This window comes from Pipistrellus hanaki (genome assembly GCF_964339955.1).
Source record: "Pipistrellus hanaki genome assembly, chromosome: 3".
In the NCBI taxonomy this organism is placed as follows: Eukaryota; Metazoa; Chordata; class Mammalia; order Chiroptera; family Vespertilionidae; genus Pipistrellus; species Pipistrellus hanaki.
In genome coordinates, this window is record NC_140505.1 from 166,894,103 (window position 1) to 166,918,330 (window position 24,228).

The window sequence follows — 24,228 nt, forward strand, 5'->3', positions numbered from 1 at the left end:
ATTGACAAATTTTTTTATTACTGCGTAATGGGTACCTTGGGGTTTGTTAGTATTTTCTGTACTTTGTGTATATTAGGAAATAATCATAATTAGTTTAACTAGATAGTTAAATTATACTTTACCAATTTTAACTAGAGAAAGAACTTTAACTATGTAGTTAAATTATACTTTACAATTATAACTAGGGAAAGAACTTTAATACAATAAAATCATGTAGGTAGACATTTGAGCTAATTGGCTAATCAAAAATCTCCACTCTGCATTTTCTATGTTATGCTTTCAATAATAATTTTTAAGGGAGAATTTTGTAAAAATATGGTCAGAAAAACTGTTTAAAACTTGTAACTTTGTGACCTTGTAATGTATACCTGTAGCTTATTAATTGCTTTTTCATATTTTGTCTTTTATCCATTTACAGATGAGGAAATCAAGAACTTAGAGAGACTAAGTGATTTATTCAAATCTCAAAGCAAGTAAGAACTGCTAGAACTGGAGCCGAGGTCATCTGATTCATTTCAGGTACCTGTTTTCTTATATATACACTAGAGGCCTGGTGCATGAAAATTCATGCACTGGAGGGAGGTCCCTCAGCCTGGCCTGCCCCCTCTCACAGTCCAGGAGCCCTCAGGGACAGGAGGCAGCCTGGTGATCAGGGGAAGGTGATGCCCCATCACACCTCTGCTGCCGCCTCGGCCGGCCCTGGTTACCTGCGCCTCGGGCTGGCCCTGGGCTGCTGGGGCGCTGAGGGAACTTGGGGACTCCTGAGGCAGGCATGCAGAGCGACTGGGTCCTCCTGGGGGCGGGCCTGGTTCTGTTGCACACCTGCCACCCTGGTGGGGCTGAGGGGACTGTGCCCCGCCATCTCGTGGCTGTGGGCGCCACCATTTTTGAGGGCGTGACAGTCAATTAGCATATTCCCTCCTTACTGGCTGTGGGCGCTGCCATCTTTGTGACGGCTTGAGGGTCAATTAGCGTATTCCCTCTTTATTAGATAGGGTATTTATAAATGCTCTTCTTTAACCAGCAGTTTTCAAACATTTTGCTGCTCTTAAAAATTATTGAGGACCCCAAAGATACTTGTTTATGTGGACTATGTCTATCAATATAAAACACACTGAGAAATGTTTAAAGTGTTCAGTTTAAAAATAATACACTCATTAAAGGTTAACATAAATAACAAAACAGAAAATACCATGAGAAGTGTGACATTGCTTTATATTTTGCCACTAGCTTTAATGCACTGCTTAATAGGAGACATGGATTTTCAGTAATGCTTTTATATTTAGTCTGTTGTAAGTGTTGTTTGTTCAAGTATATAAAGAAAACCCAGCTATACAAGATACATAGTTGAAAAGGGTGCATGGAGTATTTCAGTGTCTTTTTGTGTAATTGTGATAGATTCTTAAAGATTAGTTGCAATGTTAACTTTGAAACTATATCAGTGAAATTTTTGTGCTCTGTAACATTAAAAATGTATTGAATCTTTGATGTGTATGCAACTCTATAACATTAGACATTGGTCATTTGAAAAAATAATGGTTTACTGAGTTGGGCAGATCTTTCAAATGCTGACTTATTTGCTTATACAACATTTAACAAATAACATTAAATAATATCAGTTTAGTAAAAAAAGTTTTTAAGAATTGGGAAGCAAAGAGTTTTGTGTTGAGTTCAAGTTTTCCAAAATTCCATTCTTTTTCTCAAAAGCTCAAATTCTATCATTGGCAACAGATATATTCAGTTTTTCTTTGAAGTGTCAGGCTCACTTTATTCATTTTAGAGAAAAACGTTTGCCAAATACCTGAGTCTGAATAAACTGTAATGTGTCTTCCAATCACTCTCTTAAGCAAAAATAGCATTCTATGAAAAAAATGTGTAGTTTAGTTCCCAACTCAGTTTGCATACATACTTTTCTTTAAGACAGCTATTGTATTAGATATGTAGCAGAAGTGATTTTTGTGTGTACCTCCCATTTTATCACACAGAATGTTAAAAAGACCAAGTTCTCAATATTAAGATTTAATTAAATTTATAATTCTTACTTTATCAAAAATATTGTTAAGATGAACTGGTTTTTAAAAAATGGTTGCCAAAGCCGGTTTGGCTCGATGGATAGAGCCTTGGCCTGCGGACTGAACGAAGGGTTCCAGGTTCGATTCCGATCAAGGGCATGTACCTTGGTTGCGGGCACATCCCCAGTAGGGGTGTGCAGAAGGCAGCTGATCAATGTTTCTCTCTCATTGATGTTTCTAATTCCCTATCCCTCTCTCTTCCTCTCCATAAAAAATCAATAAATTATATTAAAAATATGTGATGCATTATAAAAATATGGTTGATAGACAGTGAGAAATATAATTATTACTGATACAGTTTTGTTATCCCTGCTTTGATTCATGAAAGTGCCTGCATTTTGTCCACTATTGCTTTTGTACCATTAGAGCAGATATCAACATGTTGTTTCAGGATAAATCATGAGATTCAGAAAGTTATTTAATACTTTGAGTAATTCAGCAGTACTGGTATTTGTTGCCAAGTATTCACATAAAGGAAGACCTTCTTTGATGGTTAGTTGGCTTGGATACTGGCATAATAAAAACAAAACAGTAAGTCCACCCACATCTATGGCTTTGTCCACTTATAAAGCAAAAGTACTATCCTTAAGGCACTTAGCAGTAAAGTATTTAATTTGATGAGATACTGCATCATTGATAAGTAGTATTGCCATGATTTCTTTTACTGACTTTCCATCCAGCAGGCATTCAGCAGTGTGAGTCATACAAATCAGGGGCTTTTTCATTTCTAATTTGAAAACAGCCTTTTGCTTTGAAAGAGCTCATCATATCAATTATTAAAACATTCAGTTTTGTTTATTTTCTTTTAAATCCTCACCTGAGGACATGCTTATTGATTTTAGAGAGAGAAACATTGATCTGTTGCCTTCCTTTAAGTGCCCTGGGCGGGGGGATTGGGGGAACGTCAAACCACATCCTACAATAGTTTTGCACCCTCACTAGGAATTGAACCTGCATCCTTTTCTTTTATCTTTTTTTTCCATCCTTTTCTTTTTCTTTAAACTCAATGGATTCATTTGATGATAATGAGTAATGAAGTTATAGATATTGCCAAAGATTGCTATGCCTAGGAAATAGAAGTACTGAGAACACACTGAGTTAATTTCTTTAAAAAATGCATATTCATACCTTAAATTTGCTACCTTAGAAAATTCTAAGAAACACAAGAATATATACAAGCATATGTTTCATTAGCTGCCAGAGTGATACATTATCATCATGTATCTTCTGGATTTATTGTTGTACCCTTATGAGATACTGAGAGTGAAAAAGACAAGTAACATCTTTGTATTACTAAAACTAATTTTGACTTTATGGATTTCCCTGAAATGGCCTCAGGGACCTGGTAAAATACCAGGTGTTTCTCGATCACACTTTGAAAATGATGATTTAAACTATTGCAGTGTCCTAATATATTTTTAAGAGCAGTCTAATATAGATATCCATATGAATAAAGTAATGTTTCAGTTTTAACTGGTTAATTATCAGGGAAGACGAGACTATGCTAGTGTGTGGGTGACCCAGAGACCACATTGGGTTAAAGGTCATACAGCATGAATTGAGTGGTAGGATAAAGGATATACAGGGGAAGAGTTGGTAAAAGCACTTTACTGCAACTTAACAGAAAATGAGTATTTCATCTCCCTGTGTTTTTAAACGATAAAAACACTGAGCCCACACATATATGTATAAAATACAGTATTCACACTCATTTATATCAGGATTACAGACATTTTTGCCTTGAGTGACAGCAGGGCAGTGATGCTAACATACTTGAGAGGAGCATGGATGCTCATGACAGTTGTTTGTTCCTTCCAACTGGGGAAGCTGTTGACCTTTTTTCTCTGAGGAAGCTGAGGGATGACAAGACACATGAGGTTGGAAAGAAGAAATTGTGAAAGGGGAAAATGGAGTAGACATCAGTCTTCATGGGAACAACTGTAGACTGTGGACAGAGTGGGGATAAGCTTTGAGGGCAGAGAGGAAGATGGGTGAGCTTGGCTCTTCCATGTGCTGGACACGGGAAGGACGGGATCTGGGGAAGTTCAAAGATGGCTGTAACAGGAGTCATGGAGATGAACATTATTTGAAAGATTTCCATCAAAATATGGTTCAAATAACTATTTAAAAAAAATGGTACTGGAAAATAGTAATGGAAAAAATTAAATTAAAAATAAAGAAATTTTAAAAAATGGTACTGGATAGCCTGACTTTTAATGTCTTGCCAGTATTCAACTTGTTTTTATAACTAGTGGGAGAAGACAGCAGTGCCATGAGTTTGGTGTAGTACAAGTTAGTCTCTAAGCTTTGGTTATAAGTATCAATATGTGAAAATATTGACTGGGCCATGTTTGTGGCTGTAAATTCAAGAATAAAATTTTAACACTTATTTTTTTACTAACAGACAGTTATGATTAAAGAGTTTAGTTAAAAAAGAAATCATTTATCAGTTTTGTTATTTATGTGGTACTTAATTCCATAAAGGATTTGAGATGCCAGAAAGAATGATCAAAGCCAGTAATAAAAAACAAACATGATTCTAAATGATGTTTTTCCTCAAATGTTTTCTCTACGGATGACGTTTATGTTACTAGGGTTATACAGTTGAGGTACTCACTATTAAGTATTTAAACTGGTCTGTTAACTGTGCAGGAGAATACAGTCCTGTCACTTTTTAGTTGCATGTAAGTATAAACAGTGTATGTGTGTAGTGGGAATGAGATTGGGCAGAACAGGACTGGAGACAGTCATACATACCACAGAATTTTTTTTTTTTTTTAAACTCAGGACTGTTTTCAGTTGTAATTAGCAGAAAGCCACCAGCAAGAGGCTTAACCCATGAGTTGTTTACGCAGTTCAGAGAAGTTGAGGGGTAGGTTGTCTCATGGTTGGTCTGGCAGCTCAGCAGTGTCCTCATGGTCTCTGCAGGCTTTGATTCTGCTTTCCTTTGTGTGTCTATTTACTGCCACCAGCTCATAAACTGGCTTCCTCAGCTTTAGATATCACATCCCTTCTCATGGCAAGAAGGAGGAAGGGGGACAGACAGATCAAGCAATCCTTCCTCCATTGCTTCCCTAACAGAGAACAAGATCTTTTTCAGAAGCGTCCATTCAGTTTTCTCTTTAGTGTCATTTGCTTGAACTGTTTCACTAGACTTCCCCCTCCCACAGGAAAGACCAGGGAAGTGAGTGTATGGCTGAGGGGAATGGGGTGATCCTGATTCATGTAATGCACATCATGGATCATTTCCTGGGCTTACATCACTGTAGCCCAGGAAAATCTGGGATTCTGTTAGCGAGTTAGAAAGCAAGTCAGATGGGTGCTGGCTGAGTGTGTGTCACAAATATGCAGAAAGGGAAGCACAAAGGCTGTTATTTGCTAAAATAACTTTTCTTCAGCCTGGAGACTATTGTAAGTGTTCCCCATAAACAAGGCCATATCCATTTTCTTCCTTATTTCAGTGGGAGATTATACAGACCTGATTCCCAATTAGTTGCAGAGCTAATTTAGAGACAACTGTGAAATAAGAAATGTTGTATTAGATCATCTCTGAGGTAACTTCCAGTTCTAAAACTCTTGTCTCTTCTTTTTTCCCCCTGTCTTTTGACCATTTTATGTTATATCTTTTTTTTTAATTAAAAAGTGGGTAGGATTAAAGAGAAGAGAGAGAGAGTGGGAAGGAGAGAAACATCAATGATGAGAATCATTGATTGGCTGTCTCCCACACACCTCACTGGGGAACGAGCTTGCAACCTGGGCATGTGCCCTGACCTGGAATCGAGACTCCTGGTTTATAGGTTGATGCCCAGCAACTGAGCCACGCCAGCTGAGCTATTTTTACTTTTTTAATTAATTTCCTTTAGTGCCCCAGGCATGAAATGGCTCTGGCCACCAGCACAGGCATCAAGCCAGGGTGAACTAAGGACTTGTTTATTGGTCACCTGATAGCTGAAAAGTATCTTTAATAAAGATCTTGATGGTATAGAAGGTTTAAAATAGAATTAGGTTTTGGCTTTTTGGCAGTTACTCATATCCTGCCCCAAATTTTCACTGACAGTGGAAAACAAATTGCATTTTTATTTTCATTTTGATAGGGGACCATGTACATATGTGTGTATAATTACAATACCCTTAGTACAGTGTTCTGAGAAAATGCCCCTGTCCCAACAGAGGAGGCATTTCAAGCACTATTGTTAAAAACCTGGCAGAACATCCCCTTTTGGCATTTGCTCCTATTTGTTAATAGTGTTCACAGTGCATATTTGCCCTAGATAAAATTAAAGGACAACTAAAGGAAAATGATTCCTTTCATGCACTGTAGCGACTGAACTTTACTTGAATGAGGCAGAACCTTAAAATGGGATTCTCCTTATGCTACAAAAACAGTGATCTGGTTCCTCATATAGAATTGTGTCAAGATTACATGAAAGTCATAATCCCACTTTAACAAATTACAAAGCAGTTACACTGCTTTTAAAGAAGGTGGTTAAAACATTAACCTAAACAGTGTTAATTAACCTTCTATTTAACAAAAATCTTATGGAAGGATTCCATTGCATTTTATTTGTGGTTTATACAGTATTGGGAGATCCTGGAGATAAACGTTACTAACTGTGGCACTTCTTAAAGGGGTGCATTTTTAAGAATAAAATGCATGTATGTATATGGATTTAACAGCTGTTTTAAACAGCTTAGGGCAGTATCTAATTTCATTACCAAAGAATATCCAAATATTAGTTTAAAACTTTCCTTCTACTGAAGCTCTTTTAAGTATGTAACTAAAACAATTGTTTTCATTTTTCATTATGTGAATGACTAAGAGCCTTGTTAATATAAATATTCAGGAAGCTTGATTTTATAGCTTTTGGTTTTATAACCAACAATAAAAATTACATACAGTGGAAAACCCCTTCTTCTCTTGTCTATAGTCTCAACTAAGAGACAGACAAGTGTTTTGTTTTGTTTTTCTGGCAAATGAATGACCTGTGTGGCAGGATCTTAGATGCTGCCAGTGGCTGTCTCATTATAGAATGTAATTAATGTAATATGAGTTTAAAGAGATACAGTATTTTGGGGAGGAAGGGGGAAGATTTCCAAGTACCAAGTGTTAGGCAGGATAGTATCCACTTGCCAGGAAAAAATAGTTTTAAACAAGTTTTAAATAAAAGTTATGTGAAATCAGTAGAGATTTTTATTATAGAAATGACCTCAATTCAGTCACTAAAATAAGCACTTTGGTTCTGTGTCTAGTAAGTTTTTTTCCCTGGACCAAAAATTCCTCCTTTTTGCAGGTGGTCATCAGCACGTCATTGTAATCAGCATGAGCAAGCATTTACTGAGGGACTTCTCTGAGAGTGAGGTATTAGAAGGGATGTAAAGGAGTAAAGCATGCCACCTTCGTCATTGCGTGTTCATTGCTGCCAACATCTCTTTACTGGTTTAAACACATTGTCATGAAATACTCCTTATTCTTTCTTTACCCTTGAGGTTCTTCAACTGCGTGTCTAGCGCACCAGTCTCCACTCTCCTAGGTTGAGGGATCAAGTCCTCTCCTGGCCATTTCACCTTCTCTTCTTTGTTTCTTGCTCTAAGAGCAGTGTGCTAGCTGGCTGCTCCTGTAGGGTAGTTTGGGAGCAGGAAGACAGTGTCCTGGAGCACTTGGCTCTTTAAAGAGGACGAAAGGTTAGGAGGGACACAAGAAGGAAAAGTAAGAGACCTATTGTTTTTCACCAACTAACCTTTAACATCTAAAATTTCTTTAGAACTTTGGTGATATCTGGCCTGTAGACTGAGAAATCTTTTTATGGCTAGTAAGAAGCACTCCCCAAAGCTCTGATGGACCTTTTAATCTTATTCATTTTTCTCTTGGTATCGCCTTCAAATCCTGGGCTGAAAGGTTAATTCTTCAACTGTTGCTATACACAAGTCCTTCACTGGGTTTGTCTTGTAATAATAGAGCTTGTACTTTGCCCTGGAGATATATAGTAGTTTTTTTTTTTTTTTTGTCTTGTTTTTTTTTTTAACCTACTTACAGTCATGAAGAATAAAAGTCAAAGTTCATTGGATAGTGTATTTGTTGTTTTAAATACATAACGGCAAATAGAACACCAACTCAAATTCAGTACACTTTTATTTCTGTAAAACCAGCTACATTTTTGTGTTAAATACCAGCTTTAAATAAATATTACCCTGAAACAGACACATAGATACAGAGAACAAAATGGTTGTTAGATAGGAGAGAGGTTGGATGGGGAGCTGGGTAAAATAGGCGAAGGGATTGAGAAATACAAATTGGTAGTTGCAAAATAATTCCAAGAATATATAGCACAATATGGGGAATATAGTAAATAATATTGTAAAAAGTATGTGTGGTGGCACATGGATACTAGACTTATGGGAGAGGGGGGCATCACTTTATATAAATGTCTAATCACTATGCTATATATTTGACATTATTTTAAAATAACATTGAATGTCACCCTGGCCAGGTGGCTCAGTTGGTAGGAGCCTGATCCTGTACACCAAAAGGTGTTGAGTTTGATTCCTGGTCAGGGCACACACCCAGTTTGTGGATTCAGTTCACAATCAGGGCACTTATGGGAGGCAACAGGTGGATGTTTCTCTCTCACATCAATATTTTTCTCTCTATCTCCCTTCCTCTCTCTCTTAAGTCAGTAGAATAAGATATCCCCAGGTGAGGATTAAAAATAATAATAATAATAATTAGTAATAATTATAATTGACATAAAAGAAATATTACCCAATCAATCTGTGTATTCTTTGTCCATGGTTTTCATAGTGATATGTATTGTAGTAATTAAAGGAAAGAAATAATGTGCTTATGGTGGTTGAGGTTGAAGGGTACTGTGGATTCTGCTGTGATATGCTTAGAATTATTTTAGGTTTCATGTATTTGATATTTTAACCTTTTTGCATCTTATAGGTCCTGTTTGACAGGTAACCAATCTTTAGGGAGCTTGTCCTAGTTTATATGTAGTTTGATGTTATCGTCACCTGGTGTTGTAACTTAACACGCTCTAATGCTAACTCTGTGAGGTAATGAGGTAAACAAAGCAAAACCAGTAAACCAAATAGGAGTGGGTGAGGAATATGCATGGTGACTCAGAAAATGAGTTATTGTAACAGAACCCAGTGTGTCTAGTCTAGTATTGTCTTTGTGCTTGGCTGTCTGTGACATCTGCATTGCTTTCAGGTCTGTTGCCAGGTCTTGAGGGAACATAAACAAATACTAAATACTGTTACCAAAACACTACATGCAGCTGGGGGTGTGAACAGGGGAGGTAACACAGGGGACGAAGGCTACCTTAGGGAACTACATCGTGGGACGTTGCCATGATGTTTAGAGCCACCCTTGGTCATTCTTAACCCAAATTTTACACTCAAATTCAGGATTGAAATGCATTTGGTGATATTACAATTATCTCAATGTGAAGATTATCCAGGCCCTGAGCAGGCTCCTCCTCACCATCCCTGTAGTTTGTAATTTAATTGTGGGAAAAACACAGCCACCAGCAGGTACAATCTTGAGAATGGTGAGGGTGTCATTTATTGAATGTAATATAGAATGTTTGGCTGGGAGCCCAAATCTTGGTTTCCTCAGCGGTGTATTAAATGAACTTTTAGAGGGCTAGATTAGAAGGAGGGATCACAAAAGTTTATCTGCCCTTGTGCTGGTGATTTGCCCTTAGTAATGGAAAATTCCTGGGTAGAGATGTTTAACTTGCACTCATACTCAGGTGAGCACTGAGCTCCATCTTCTCTTCTGCCAGCCTTTAAAGGTTTTCTTCTGGATACATCTACTTTTTAAAAATAGTGAAGAAAGATTAGACACTGGATTCCTTCAACAATAAACTGCCTTATTGGGCTGGAATGAGGTTCTGTGCCCCCAACATAACCTTGTGGTCTTCTGTTGGGTGTCATAAGCAGATTGTTGTGGGCCTTCATTACTATTGGAATTAAAGAAACTGTGACACTGAGAATTTTGTCTATTATTTGACCATCTACTCAGAACCCCAGACTTCCAGCAGATTTTTAGAAAACACACACCTCAAAATACAGGTCAGGTGAATTACGATATTGTGTGTGGCCAGATTTTTCCTTTCCTTCCACTTAAATGTTGTCTTCCAAGTGGCCTGTCCTTTGTGACCCTTCTTTGGGGGGAGGTAAAGAATCCATCTCTAGCCCTAGACGGTTTGGCTCAGTGGATAGAGCGTCGGCCTGGGGACTGAAGGGTCCCAGGTTCGATTCCAGTCAAGGGCATGTTCCTTGGTTGCAGGCACATTTCCAGTAGGGGGTGTGCAGGAGGCAGCTGATGGATGCTTCTCTCTCATTTATGTTTCTAACTATCCCTCTCCCTTCCTCTCTGTAAAAAATCAATTACAAAATATATATATTTTAAAGAATTCATCTCTACCTGTTTGTAAAAAAGTGCTGATGCCTGAGCCCCTCTCCCCAGAGATTCCAATTTATTGGTCTGAAGTACATCAGAATAGTAAGAGTTCCCCAAGTGATTTTAATTTGCAGTCAAGGTTCAGAACTACTGCATTAGCCAACATACTCCTCCATTAATCCTGTATGGAATTATTTTCTTTCTTTTTTTTTTTTTTTCTTTAAATTGATTTTTAGAGAGAGAAGAAGGAAGAGGGAAAGGGAGAAATATCGATGTGAAGGCAAAACATTGATGGCTGCCTCCTGCATGCCCCCCAAAGGGGATGGAGCCTGCAATCCTGGGCATGTGCCCGGACCCGCCCGGGAATTGAACTGGCAATCTTTCCGTGCGTGGGACAATGCCCAGCCGACTGAGCCATACCGACCAGGGCTCGAGCTATTTTCTTTTTTGTGAGTGTTACAGTTTACAAAGTACTATTTTTCTGCACACCATTCTCACTGTGACCCAGTGAAGTAAACAAGCTTCTGCTTCCGGGTTCCTTATTCTCATGAGCGTTTCGTGAGGGCTTGTTTTCTCAGCATTTTGTCCTCTGTAACTTCATGGCAGCCTGGCGTTTAGGTGAGGCCACCTCTCTTCACAGCCAATCACATCAGATGCTTACAAGTGTATATATTTTTTCTCACTTTTTGACATCTGTTGCTTTCTGTGCCTTTCACAAGCCTATTAACATTTGCAGAATGTTTGTTAAGCCCTATAGGGTTGTGGAAAGCACTATTCTATAGTATAGAAGCTCTAGTTTCTGTTCTGCCATTGATGAGTTGTGTAACTTTGGGCAAATCCCTAACATTTTGTAAAAGGGATATTATTAGCCTTCCAGAAGGCATGCACTAGAAGTCCTGCTTCAGCAGTGAGAGTCGAATTGTTCTCGGGCCGACCTCCTGTTCTCCCCATTATTAGCATAACCATTGTCATTATTTTCAGTTCAGACATAAAGCTTTTGCACCCTTTCTCAGTCAGGTGAGAGAGAATGACAAATCAGTAGCTCTTGAGGACTGATCGATTGTAAACACTGAGAGAAAAGATGTGTTTTTTAGACTTGCCTGTTCCTAAGATTTGTTTTTTGTTTTAAAACAAATTTGTTTAAAAAAAATGCAGATTCATTCTATACTCTAAAATCCAAGTAGCAGTCTCCCAGGGTGGGGCCTAGATGATCATTTTTATCACTTAAAAAATTTTTTAATTAAAATTTTTTTTTTCAAAAGAAGGAGGTTTGCATTGAGTTTTACCCTATGTCAGAAATAACCCAGACTGGAGTAAGTGCCTTATTGCCTAACCACTTTGAGTTTGTTATTCAAATGTCACTTCTAGATGGAACTTTCACTGGTTATTCTTTTTAAAATTATAAATCCCTCCTTCATATATTTGTCTACTGCTGCCTTATCTTTATTCTTTACATGTTCCTTTCTTTTGAGTCTTTTAAAATGAGATGTTTAATGAGAATACCAAGATATAAAATAAAAGTGGGACATTAAATGCCTTGTCAAATTCTAGATTAAAAAAAAGAGAATGGGACAAATTTTTAAATTTATTTTGGGGTAACATTGGTTAATTACATTATATAAGTTTCAAGTGTACACTTCTATAATATATCATTTGTTTATTGCATTGTGTACTCATCACCTAAAATCTAGTCTCTTGTCACCATATATTTGATACTCTTTACTCTCCTCAGCCCCCCATCCCCTTTACCTCCATACTGTTATCTGTGTCTATGAGTTTGTTTTGTTTGTTCATTTATTGCTTTCTGTTATATATCCCCCATATGAGTGAAATCATATGGTTCTTTTTTTCTGTCTGACTTCTTTCACTTGGCATGATACTCAAGATCCATGCAAATGGCAGTATTTCATCTTATGACTGAATAGTATTCCATTTTATTGCATTTGTTTTTCAAGTTCCTGAGTGATTCTTGTGATTAGACAGAAGTGGGAAGTTGCTCATAGGAAATTAAATATAGTAGGTTCTCAATAAATGAACATGTCTATTCCATTAACCCATTTAATTTTCCCTTCTGGGGTTTTACACATTAAGGTCCACAACCCTAGAAGGCAGAAGAACAAACACTATTTGCAGGAGAAAAAAACTAAGCATTTACTGCATTGTATTAGAGGGCCTTGTAGTTTCTGATACTTGGTGCTTAAATGTGTTGATAGCAAATGTGAATTGGTTTATTTTGAACCTGTTTGAGACTGTGCAGTGGGATAAAATAATGCAGCTTTGTGAGCATTATTCTTAGGTTCTATGTCATGGACTGCATTTTAGATAAGATGGTGAAGTTGGGTATGTTGATATTTAAGTCACTGAATTTCTTAATAGACAAAGCTGTGGCCTCCTTTGTACTGAATTTTACTTGTAGCAAATTTGTTGAATTTTTAATGATTTTGCTTTGATTTTTAATTTGGAACATTTGGTCTTTTGATAATGACATTTACATTTGGAAAAGGAACATTGCCTTGTATTAAACCAGAAAGTAATCTATATATCTACATAACTGTATAGGATACATCTGCTAGCACATCTTTTTATATTTTTCCAAATGTCATTTTTTTACTCAACTAATATCAGGGACTCGGCATCTATTCTGTTTTTCCCACAGGGCCCTATATTGGTTTAGAACCTTGGTTAATTTAAGTGAGACCACTACAACATGGGTATTTTTCAGGGTGGGAAACAGACTGGGTTTGGAAGGTGCTCACTACTGCATGTGGCTTGCCCTTACCTGACTGACATCACACCAGAATTTACAGAGGGAGCAAAGTGTAATACCATCCAAAGTGACAAGATAACCTCTTTAAAAAGAAAAAAAAAAAATACCAAGTAACAAATAGAAACACCATTTTTATTTCTCATGGAAGGTCCTCTGGGTGGGGTTTGTGCTCAAACGAGTAGAGAACTGATGGCTGACCCGCAGTTGGAGGTGGGGGGAGAAGGGCGGGCAGGCTGGGCCACCCCTGGCGTGGTGTCAGACTGTAGACAGACAGTTTTGCCCGTATGTGCAGAGGTTACTTTCTGTTCTGAGAACTTGAGCAATAGTTTATACAATAATTTAGATCTTGTTAGTTTTCTTAGTATCCAGTGTGAAAACCTGGAGGATTTGTGTCTTCCTCTGAGAGTTTAGATAGGGGTTGAACTCTAGTGTCTGGGTCATTGGGGCATTTGGGGGTTAATGCAAATGTAAGGTACTGAATTAATCATCTCTACTCAGTATAACCATGGATGAAATACCAAAGTTTACCTTTCTCTTCCAAAATAAAAATTTTTATTTTATACTAACAAGTAAAGGATTTTAAAGGATGATAAGACACCTGAATCTGTGGATGACTGTCTCAGATCAGTCTGGAGCAGTTAGAATTGCTCATTATAATAGTGACACATCCAGGGCCTCAGCTCTCCCCTCAAACTCTCTCTCCCTCTCTCTCTCTCTCTCTCTCTCTCTCTCTCTCTCTCTCTCTCTCTCTCTCACACACACACACACACACACACACACCCCAGAAAGTGGAGAGGCTTCGTTATAATCATGAAGAGAGAAATTAAGATGAGCATGAAGAGGAGAGGGTGAGAGGGAAACAGCAGAGCTTCTAAGGACAAATAAGGGCACAGAAACTGTAGATAGAGATGTGATGGAGCCCAATTAGAGGGAAAAGACAGAAGGTGAAATGGACTAAGTGGGAAAGCATGGGGTGAGGACCGGCAACATTCTGACTGCCCGTGGTGGGCTGCTCTGCAGACTGGTCTCCTTGCTGTGCTGTGGTGCTGTGACTTCTGCCCAGGTCCTGGCCCTGTCACCTGCTTTGCCCTGTGGTGGACATCATTAACCCTGGGCTCAGAGGGGGGACAGATGTGGTGACTTAAATTAGCACAGCCTGCGAGCCTAGAGTGGACAATGAAGCCTTCGCCCCTGGCCCCGCTCCCTTCCTTTCTTCCTCACCTGATAGAAGAGCAAGTTCCAGAGGCGGCTCCTGCAGAGATGTGGGAGGCGTGGGCTCAGGGCAAACCTTGGGAATGCTCCACAAAAGAAATGACCTGAAACAGGGGCCATGCTGTTGTGGAGCCATTGCCAAGAGCCACCCGTTTTAATCTCTGTGTAGGAGGGTGTAAACTCTAACTCCTCAACCGACTGCTTCATAATCAGATCTGCCTGCTGCTCTGACTCTGTGAGGCAGCCTTCCTAAATGCACTGACAGTGACATCATATTCCTGGTGAAGCCATCCTTAGATGTTAAGTGATTGCAGGATTCCTCCTTCTACAGGTAAGGAAAAAACAGGCTTAGGGATGTCAAGTGACTCGATAGACATTTTAGCTCTTTGTAGAGGAGCTGAAATTAGGCACTAGGTTGCCTGAGTCCTGAGTCCTGATTTGTTTTGTTTTTTTAAAAACAATACACCATAAAACCTCACTGTTTTAAGTTCCTGGTATTAGTTTTGGTGTCAAGGGGCAAAGAAACTGGGTAGGCCCAGGATGGAGGTACAGAGAGATAAGCCAGTGGTAGAGTGTTTGTGACTGTAGAATTTTGTAGCCCCTGCGCTTACTGTTAATGGAGCCGAGCAAGGGCTCTGCAGCTACCCTTGGGCCTGGCTGCTGTCCCATTTTTGAGGCCCCAGAGTTATTTTTAGCCTCAGGGCCTTGGAAGCAGGTGTGGTACAGGCTTGAAGGCCATGCCTGGAATGTGTTCAAGGCTTGTTGTGCATGTCTCTTTGGGAGCTGAGAATAGTGACGAGGCTGCTCTAGATGCAGGGTTGGGCAAAAGTAGGTTCCCAGTTGTTCGTATGGAAAACAATACAATAATTAATAAACAATAATACAAGAATAAATGTGGTGTTTCCCTTACAACTATAAACCTCCTTTTCCTCACCATGTACTTTGTCAAAAGATTTTGTGCTTTTGCAGTGAGAGGAATGAAAGTCATTTTACTTGCAATACTTTAAACAGGTTTGTTTTTGAAACTTTATCAAATAAAATACATTTTAAGAGTTTTAGGGGCCCAGCTGGTGTGGCTTAGTAGTTGAGGGTTGACCTATAAACCAGGAGGTCACAGTTTGATTCCGGGTCAGGGCACACGCCTGGGTTTCGGGCTTGCTCCTCAGTAGGAGGTGTGCAGGAGGCAGCCGATCAATGATTCTCTCTCATCATTGATGTTTCTATCTTCTGTCTTTCCTTCTCCCTTCCTCTCTGAAATCAATAAAAATCAATAAAAATGTATTTTTTTAAAAAAAGTGTTAGGGAATATATTGATTTAAAATGAAAACTCGCTATAAATTCTTTGATACAGAAAAAAACTTTTGTATTATGAGTCATCCTCCAGCTGACCTGTTTTAAAAGCCCAGCTGTATAGTTAAGAGTGTGTGATTTAAAATTTAATTTTTTTTGTTTGCCTCCCCTTTCAAACATTATTGTTATTGAAAGTAATTATTTTTAAGTCTGGTTGTGAAGCAGAAATTCAGCTTTTACCTTGAGGGTAAACATAAATTATCATATATTGTTATTAGTTGATCTTCTTACCTCGCCTGAACCCACACTTCACAGCACTGAGGAGGGGGAGTGCAGGCAGGACTGCCGCAGACACTACTACCTGGCTCTAGGGGTATGTCATTCCCTCATGCCCTTTTTCTAATATTTTTTTTTTTCACTTTCCAAGATTATGGAAAATAATATATTACCTTTCTTTACCCAAGCAGAACTTTGTATCTATGTGGTTATTTGATGTCCTATTTTACCTACTGTTCTGTAACTTGATTTTATTCTCTTATTATGTCATGACCATCTTTTAATGTCAAAAATTATACTTTTATGCCATCCTTTTAAAACGTTGCATGATGCTGTGCTGCAGGACTCTTCATAATTTATAAGTTATTTAGCCAATCCCCTCTGTTGCCCCTGTAGGCCTTTTCTGTATTTTACCTGAACGGTGAGGCAGTTTCTTGTAAGTCACCTTGAAAATATTCTTGTAAGCTATTTTGACATTATCTTCAGGAGAATGTAGTTTGGCATTTTAGTTCTGGAATATTATTGTTATAAAGTTGGGCTCAAGGGAGGTGGTGGGAGGTTTGGTGTTGATGATTTTTGTTATTGTTAATCTTCACCTGAGGATATTTTTCCATTGATTTTTTAGAGTGAAAGTGGAAGGGAGGAGGAGAGACAGAGAGAGAAAAATCGATGTGAAAGAGACACATTGATTGGTTTCCTCTCACATGCACCTCTACCAGGGCTGGGGATCCAGCCTGCAATTGAGGCATATGCCCTTGACCGTAATCGAACCTACAACCCTTCAGTCTAAGGGCCAATGCTCTATCCACTGAACCAAACCAGCTAGGGCAGTGTCAATGATTTTTCATTGTTTTTCTTCTTGTTCCCAGAGCCTTCTGATCTTCTTTGGGAAATTAAGTATTACTAAATGTTACTAAAATGTCTAGCTGTTTAACCTGGCTGTAGTATCTTTAGTAAGTTAGCTCTTTGTCAGGAAAGTACACTTTATCTTGCATCCAATGGGATTTTGTTGTTTAGGGGTTGGGATGGGCTAAAGATGGGGCATTGATAAAGATTATAAACTTACATTAGTTTACAGCCCCTTAAATTGAGTAATCTAGCTTACAAAATCCTTGTGGTATTTGATACACCTTCTGACAGGGAGAGCTCCTAGAAAACATTTTTCTTTATTTTAATGGAATGCTCTTTAAAAAATATATATATATATTTTTATTGATTTTTAGAGAGAGGGGAGGAGATAGAAACATTGATTGGCTGCCTCTTGCACTTCCCCTGCTGGGAACCCGGCATGTGCCCTGACCAGGAATAGAACCAGCAAACTCTTAGCTCAATCACTGAGCCAAGTCAGATGCCTGGAATGCTTCTTTAAATTAACTACTTCCTTGTTATATAGACCTATTCAAGTATACATCTTGTTTACTATAGTCTGTGCTATAAAACCAAGATTCTTTTATTAGGTACAAAATGTTCGTGGAGTTGGAAGAATTGTATTAAATTAGCATTAATTTAATCTTTCTTATTACAGTATTTCTTTGGCAAATAATGCACTAATATAGTAACCGCAATTTCTCCCTGTGTAGCTTTATGGAAGAAACTGTGCTAAATTTTCATGTGTATGTATTTTGAAAGTTCAAGGATCCGGAGATGTTTTGTGGATGTAATCATAGTTCTGGGGGAAAAAACTGAATACCTGTCACATTTTTTATTAGCATCTGCCCAGTTTGGCATTACCTTGGCCAGTACACTCACCGGCCTCAAGCCTTTGATAGACAGAGAGCTGTAGTCCCCCAGGTATCCACCTACACTCCCACCTCCTTCACGATCTTGACTTAACTATTAGAGTAAGGCTTCTTCTGACTGCTCTGTTTAACATTTTAACCACGCACCCCACTCTCCTCCTCCCTTCCCGGCTTTATTTTCTATCCATAGCACTTACACCGTCTGTCATGTAACATGCTCTGCTTTTGTTGTTGCTGGTTACGATGTGTTTCCCATCACTAAATGAGGAACTCTGGGAGGACAGGAATTTTTGCCCAGTTCAGTTTTGCTGCATTTCCCACAGCAGCACGTGGTCCTTGTGAGGCCGCCCCCGGTAACTATTTGTTAGTTGGCCGAACGAGGTAAGAAAACCAAGATGCACCATTGGACCTCCATTTGGCTTGTTCTGAATCTCTCCTCTTGTGCCTCATGCCCATCTTTATTGTGAATATCCTTCCAAAACATTTTCTCCTCAACTCCTAGACGGAACCAGCCCCCGGCCACATCTTCTCTTGCCCAGCGACTCCACTCGGGGATTCTTCCATTCCCACTCCCACCACCTCATCTCCTGGCCCCTCTTCTTAGAGGTGAGTCAGCTCTCAGACAGGGTGCCAGGAGGAGGAAGCATTAACTGGAGAGGGGTACGAGAGGGAGCCTTGGATGGGGAGCGCTGTGTCTAGGATAGTACATGGTCTGGTGGAAGGAAGAGGAGAGCCTAGATGGATCAGGGAAGGGGGAGCTGGTGAAACAGTGGACATTACCAGGAGGCAGTGCTAAGAAGGAAAGACGGGGGCCACCTGCGCCACTTCCAAGAGTGCAGGGCTCTCCCTTAGCAGAAACGGTGAGGACTTCTCCCTGATCTGGACTCCGTCCGGGCTGGCCTGTGTCTGCAGCAAAGGCATTACGTTTAGTCTGTGGAGGATGGCAGCTCTTCCAGCCTTTATCTGTGGATCCCTGAGACATATGTGAGCCCCAGAGCCTCTAGGAGGAGTGGGTTCTTCCAACAGTGCTGTTAAGTTGGTGTGAGGTGACTGGATTTTATGGTGCTAACAAGTATTGTCGTCTTGTCTAGTTACTGTCAAGCAGTCCATTCCATATTGCCACCACGTTTCAGAATATGTGTCCTCTATTTTGGAGTACAAAACTATCGTGAAGACATTAATAAGCAACTAAAAAGCATATCAAGCTCATATAGCCTTCTTGGCTTTGGTTAATATGGTGTGTGTTTGTGTGCTTTTAATTGAATATATCTTACCAGATATCAGACCTCAGAGTTCCTGCCTGGGTTAACCCACAGCAGATGAGGCAAAGTTGCTTTAGTCGGTGTAGAGTGAAGATGGTCAGTGTGTAGTGTGTTCTTGCTTGCTTCCATACGTCGTAGCTCGTTTTTCCCCCTTGTGATTTGTTCAAATTTTCTGTTACTGAAAGTCTATGCTTAAGGCTCTACTGAAAAGCTGCTTGGTGTATCTTGTTGCCTATTTCTTCAGTTTTATTGAAGGGGGAAAAAAGTTTAAGACTGGCCTGTAGTTTAATAAAAGTAAACTTCTCACCTGATTATATCCTTCCCATAAATTCTCTGAGAATTTTAACTTTGAGCTCACGCTCAACCATATAAGGCTCCGTCACTCTCCTCACTGCACAGGCCCTTGAAGCACTGCATAGCCATAGGATCCTCTTCCTCCTCCTGAGGATTTGTGTGAAAGAAGTGTTTAAATGGAAACATGCCTCTCTGGGGGTAACCCTGCCTTCTCATGGATCCCCTCTTCAGACCAGTGGGGTGTTCAGGGCCCTCGTGCTTCAGGCCTGGTGTGGCCTTTGGTGGGGGTGGGTATGCTAGGGCAGCGGAGGACTGTTGGCTGTTGACAGAAAATAACCCATGGGTAGATGTGGCAACCGTGCCTGAGAAGGGTTCTCACTGTGTGTGTGTGTGTGTGTGTGTGTGTGTGTGTGTGTGTATGTGTGTGTGTGTGTAAAATATATACCTAGTGTCGGTATGCCTGACCTAGAAGCCAGGATTGCATCTATAAGTTGAAAAGACTGGTGCCTCATCTCAGAAGAGGAGAGAACTGCTTAATAGAACAATTTAAGAAGGCTTTTAATATTTTTAAATTTTTCTTGTTGGGTACTAGCTTTAAAGGCTGCAAGTACTGAAGAAAACAAAAACATTTTTCCTCGTAGCTAATTAATGGCAAATTTTAAAAATAGTTGGGCTTTATATTGTTCCTTATACAACTTTACCTTATCGTTAAAATAGTCTTGACTTATGGTTCTCTGACCACAACTAATTTAGTAGTACACTTTAAAAATATTGTAAAATATTTTTATTTTTAAAATATTTTTTATATTGGTGTTAGAGAGAGAGGAAGGGAAAGGGAGAGAGAGAGAAACATCTATCTGAGAGCAGAACATCAATCGGCTTGCCTCCTGCACACCCCTCTTCATCCCCTCCCTGGGGATCTGGCCCACAGCCTAGGCATGTGCTCTGACAGGGAATGGAACCAGCAACCTTCGGTGCACAGGACAACACCCAGCCAACTGAGCCACACTGGCCAGGGCAGTACTATACTTTATTTCATTGATATTCTTGCAAAGTTGGATGCAGAGTGAATTTCAATAGATAAAACTTTTGATTTTCATTATAAAATCAAAAATACATTCATGTATGTAACCAAGTGGAGTCTAAAACATAAAATAAATGACACAGAAAAACTGTAAAAATTGTGTATTAAAGAGGAAAGGCTCTTCTACAACTCATGTTAATAATAAATGTTCTAAATATAAAACAAATTGTTTGCTGGAATGTAAGCTCTACCCAAATTGGCGTTTTTAAGGGGATTTGCCCATTTTATTCCCTGATTTGTATAGTTATTTTGTTATACTAAAATGTTGCCTTAGCCCAGTGGTCGGCAAACTGCGGCTCTCGAGCCACATGTGGCTAGTGAGACGTGGTTTGCTGCTCTGTTGATTAATGAGTTTGCCTACCACTAGACTCTCAATTCCAATAATTACAGGCTGTTGTTCCTTGTGATTAAGCCTCTACTTATTTCTAAACCTTTGTAAGTACAATTAAAAAAAACTTTACTTCTGAAAGGAAATACTTTGCAAATGTTTGTTTTGTGGCCTTGGTTAAGGTTACTGGTCTTTTGTGTGATAAATGTTAGTTTTTATTTTAGAGAAATAGAAAGCTTTATTGTATGCAAAGAAAAGTGCTTAGTTGTCTTCTGAAGGGAGACGACACACATGTGCGTCTGCCGTAGTCGATTTGGGGGAAATCTGACATTGGGCATAAAAGCATAATAGGACAGCTGGCCTCAGGACAGGGATCCTCATGTCACTTCCATCCTTTGCTTTGATCACATTCTCCTCTTAGGGTCACTTTGACCAGACCTTTGCTTGGTCAGGAAAGTGTCTTTTTTTGAACGTGGAACTCCTGGCTTCAGTTCTCTGGGTAAGAATGACCATTTTCCGCCTGGTGTTTGCCGTAACCTGTTGTTGGTTTCAGTGATTTGGGCTTATGAGATTCGGCTGAAGGGAAGCAAAGATGAGAACTTTCTAAGTCAGCTTTTGCATGTTTGCTGTCATCTCCCTCCCTTTGTCCATTGATCTGCTAACCCAGATAACTGCTTTGTCCCCTCCGGATTTTATCATTCCGAGGAGCCAATCAGACTCGGAGACTCGGAGCCATTGTTGGAGTCCACTTGCTCCTGTTCTCGTATTTCCACTTTCTGTGCCACTGGGCACCCTCACGGACAAGTCACGTCATTCTTTCTCAGTTCAGTGGCATTATGGAAAACAGGGTAACCCAGTAGTAAGAGCCCTGCTTTGGGAATCAGGCAATCTGCGTATAGGACCTGACGTGGCTGTGAACTGTGTCACTGAGCAGTCAGGACTTGATTTGGTTCAGTGCTGTATCCTTGGCAGGTGCTTTGTAAGTGCGTTAGTTGATTGGCTAGGACACATTCTCTGCCCTGGCTTCTTCCTTTGAAGATGGAGATGACTTTTGTGCCTCTTGCCAGTAAGATATACTAGAAATAAATATCTTAATATAATGAAGACAAGAAATAGATAATGTAGACTGTGGAGCTGATTTGTAAGATGTGTGGGCGATGAGATGATTTCTCAGCTGCCTTCTCACTGTGTGTCTGGCCCCATATGAAGGACACAACTTGGTTGAAGCTGGACTGTGGCAGGATGGAGTAGCTTCTGTTTTTAGTTGCTGAGTGGTATCTTTTAGATTCCAGGTGCAGGGCCGCTCTGTTCACCATTTCCCCTCCTTTCCCTGTATAATGATGTGTAGTTGCTTTTTCACTTACTTGATTTAGAGAACCTAGATAATTTTTTCCTAAAAACAAACTGTGAGGAGACAAGGCCAGTATTACATCCACATGTTCTAGATGAGGAAACTGCCTTTCAGAGAGATGACATCATTTGTCCAAAGTTATGTAACATGTACATGGCCAGGCCACTTCTCTTTGTGCTCTCCTACCTCTTCTCTGTGCCTCGGTTTCTAATTTGTAAGTCTGAAATTAGGAAGTGGGACCTGGTGATGTTTGAGGGCCCTACCATCCTGATCTGAAATCAGTCAATCAGATATTTACTCAGTTTCTTACATTGTTTTTGGAAAAAAGGATTATACTTATAATACTGCAAAGTATTTTATCTTAAGCACAAAGCACTGTGGAGGTAAGAAATGTAATACAAAACCTCTGCCATCAAGTAGTTTATCCTCTAGAAGTTGAATGCCCATAGACATCTAGTTTTATGGAATAGAAAATTTCATATAAACAGATGGACCAGGGGAGATAGGGATCTGAGAATATTGAAGGCCAGAGTGAGGTCCAAGCTGTGGACACAAAACTCCCAACTACCCTGTTTCCCCGAAAATAAGACAGTGTCTTATATTAATTTTTTCCTCCCAAAGTTGCACTAGGTCTTATTTTCAGGTGATGTCTTATCTTTCCATGCACTAGGTCTTATTTTTGGAGGATGTCTTATTTTTGGGGAAATATGGTAGTATCAATTAGGAAATGGTTGATTATAGGAGTTTGGCAAGCCAGGGAAGCATTGGGTCCAGTGTGAAGGGCTTTGTTATGTGTAGGTTGCTGTCCTTGAGTCCCAGGTTTAGGGTGTGAGATTTTCTAAGGTGGGAGTTAGTGATTCTCTTAAGAATGAGGCATAGGCTGTAAAGGGTCACGAAACTCCAGGGGAGTTGGGGGACTGGCCAGGGTTATAGCTGAGACTGTCTTGGATGGAGCTGGGTATATCACAGGCCCCATCAATGAGCTCAGCGGTTGTTATGGCAAGGGTATCAGCCATTTTAATCTCTCTTTCTTAGAAGGCAACTGGAATTTATAGAACCTCCGTTTCCCTGCCTCTCCTCTTTCCTGAGGGCAGTTTAAAGGGGTGTATGCTATTTGCTCCTTGGTGTGCATGCGTGTGTGTGTGTGTGTGTGTGTGTGTGTATGTGTACTATAATTACCATTACAGTAATTCTCAAACCATCAGAAAAAATTTTTTTTGACAGGAAAGCCTTTTACTCTCATTTCACAGACTTGTGACAGTGCACACCCATGAGGATGCCTCGAGTTTGGGAAGGGCGGACACTGGGACAGGGTCCTGGGGCCCTCGATTCACATATCTCCACACTGGGAAGGGCGGTGAGGCGGGGAGATGAGATGGGAACAGGTGGGGCAGACGGCAGCCCAGCCGTGGGGTTGGAGAAAGATTGCATAGGAAGATTGCATAGGCTGTGCAATCTTTCTCCAACCCCACAGCTGGGCTGCCGCCTGCCCCACCTTCCCTCATCTCATCTCCCCGCCTTCCCGCCCTTCCCAGTGTGAAACTATGAGAACTGTGGGCCCCAGGGCCCTGTCCCAGTGTCCGCCCTTCCCAACCACGAGGCATCCTCACGGGTGTGCACTGTCCACAAGTCTGTGAGTCATCAGCAAACTGTGGTACATCTACACAATGGAATTCTACGCTGCTGTAAAAAAGAAGGAATTCTTACCATTTGCAACAGCATGGATGGAACTAGAGAGCATTATGCTAAGTGAAATAAGCCAGTCAGAGAAAGATAAATATCACATGATCTCACTCATTTGTGGAATGAACAACATTAACTGATGAGCAAAAATAGAACCAGAGACATAGAAGCAGGGAGCAGACTGTCCAACCTATGAGGGAAGGCGGAGGTTGTGGGGGTAAGAGATCAAAGGACTTGTACTATATACATGCATATGAGCAAAACCAATGGATATAGATAGGGGGATGAGGACTTGTGCTTGGGGGAAGTGTGGTGAGGGAGAGGTCAATGGGGAAATAGAAGACTCATGTAATACTTTAAATAATAAAGAACTTAAAAAACAATAGACAAAACAAAACAAAAATATTGCATAGTTGATGAAAATCTGATCATCGCCCAGCCAGCTGGTGTGGCTCAGTGT

General features: G+C 39.9%; 1 protein-coding gene across 2 annotated transcripts in view; it reads left to right on the top strand.

Moving 5' to 3' along the window:
- The window catches only part of DUSP16 (dual specificity phosphatase 16), a 70,055-nt gene that overhangs the window by 8,350 nt on the left and 37,477 nt on the right, over positions 1 to 24,228 (top strand). For both annotated transcript variants that reach the window (XM_084877634.1, XM_084877633.1), the window contains one exon: positions 419 to 519. The gene's annotated coding sequence lies outside the window, so the exon portion shown is untranslated. The remainder of the gene's footprint in view (positions 1 to 418; positions 520 to 24,228) is intronic.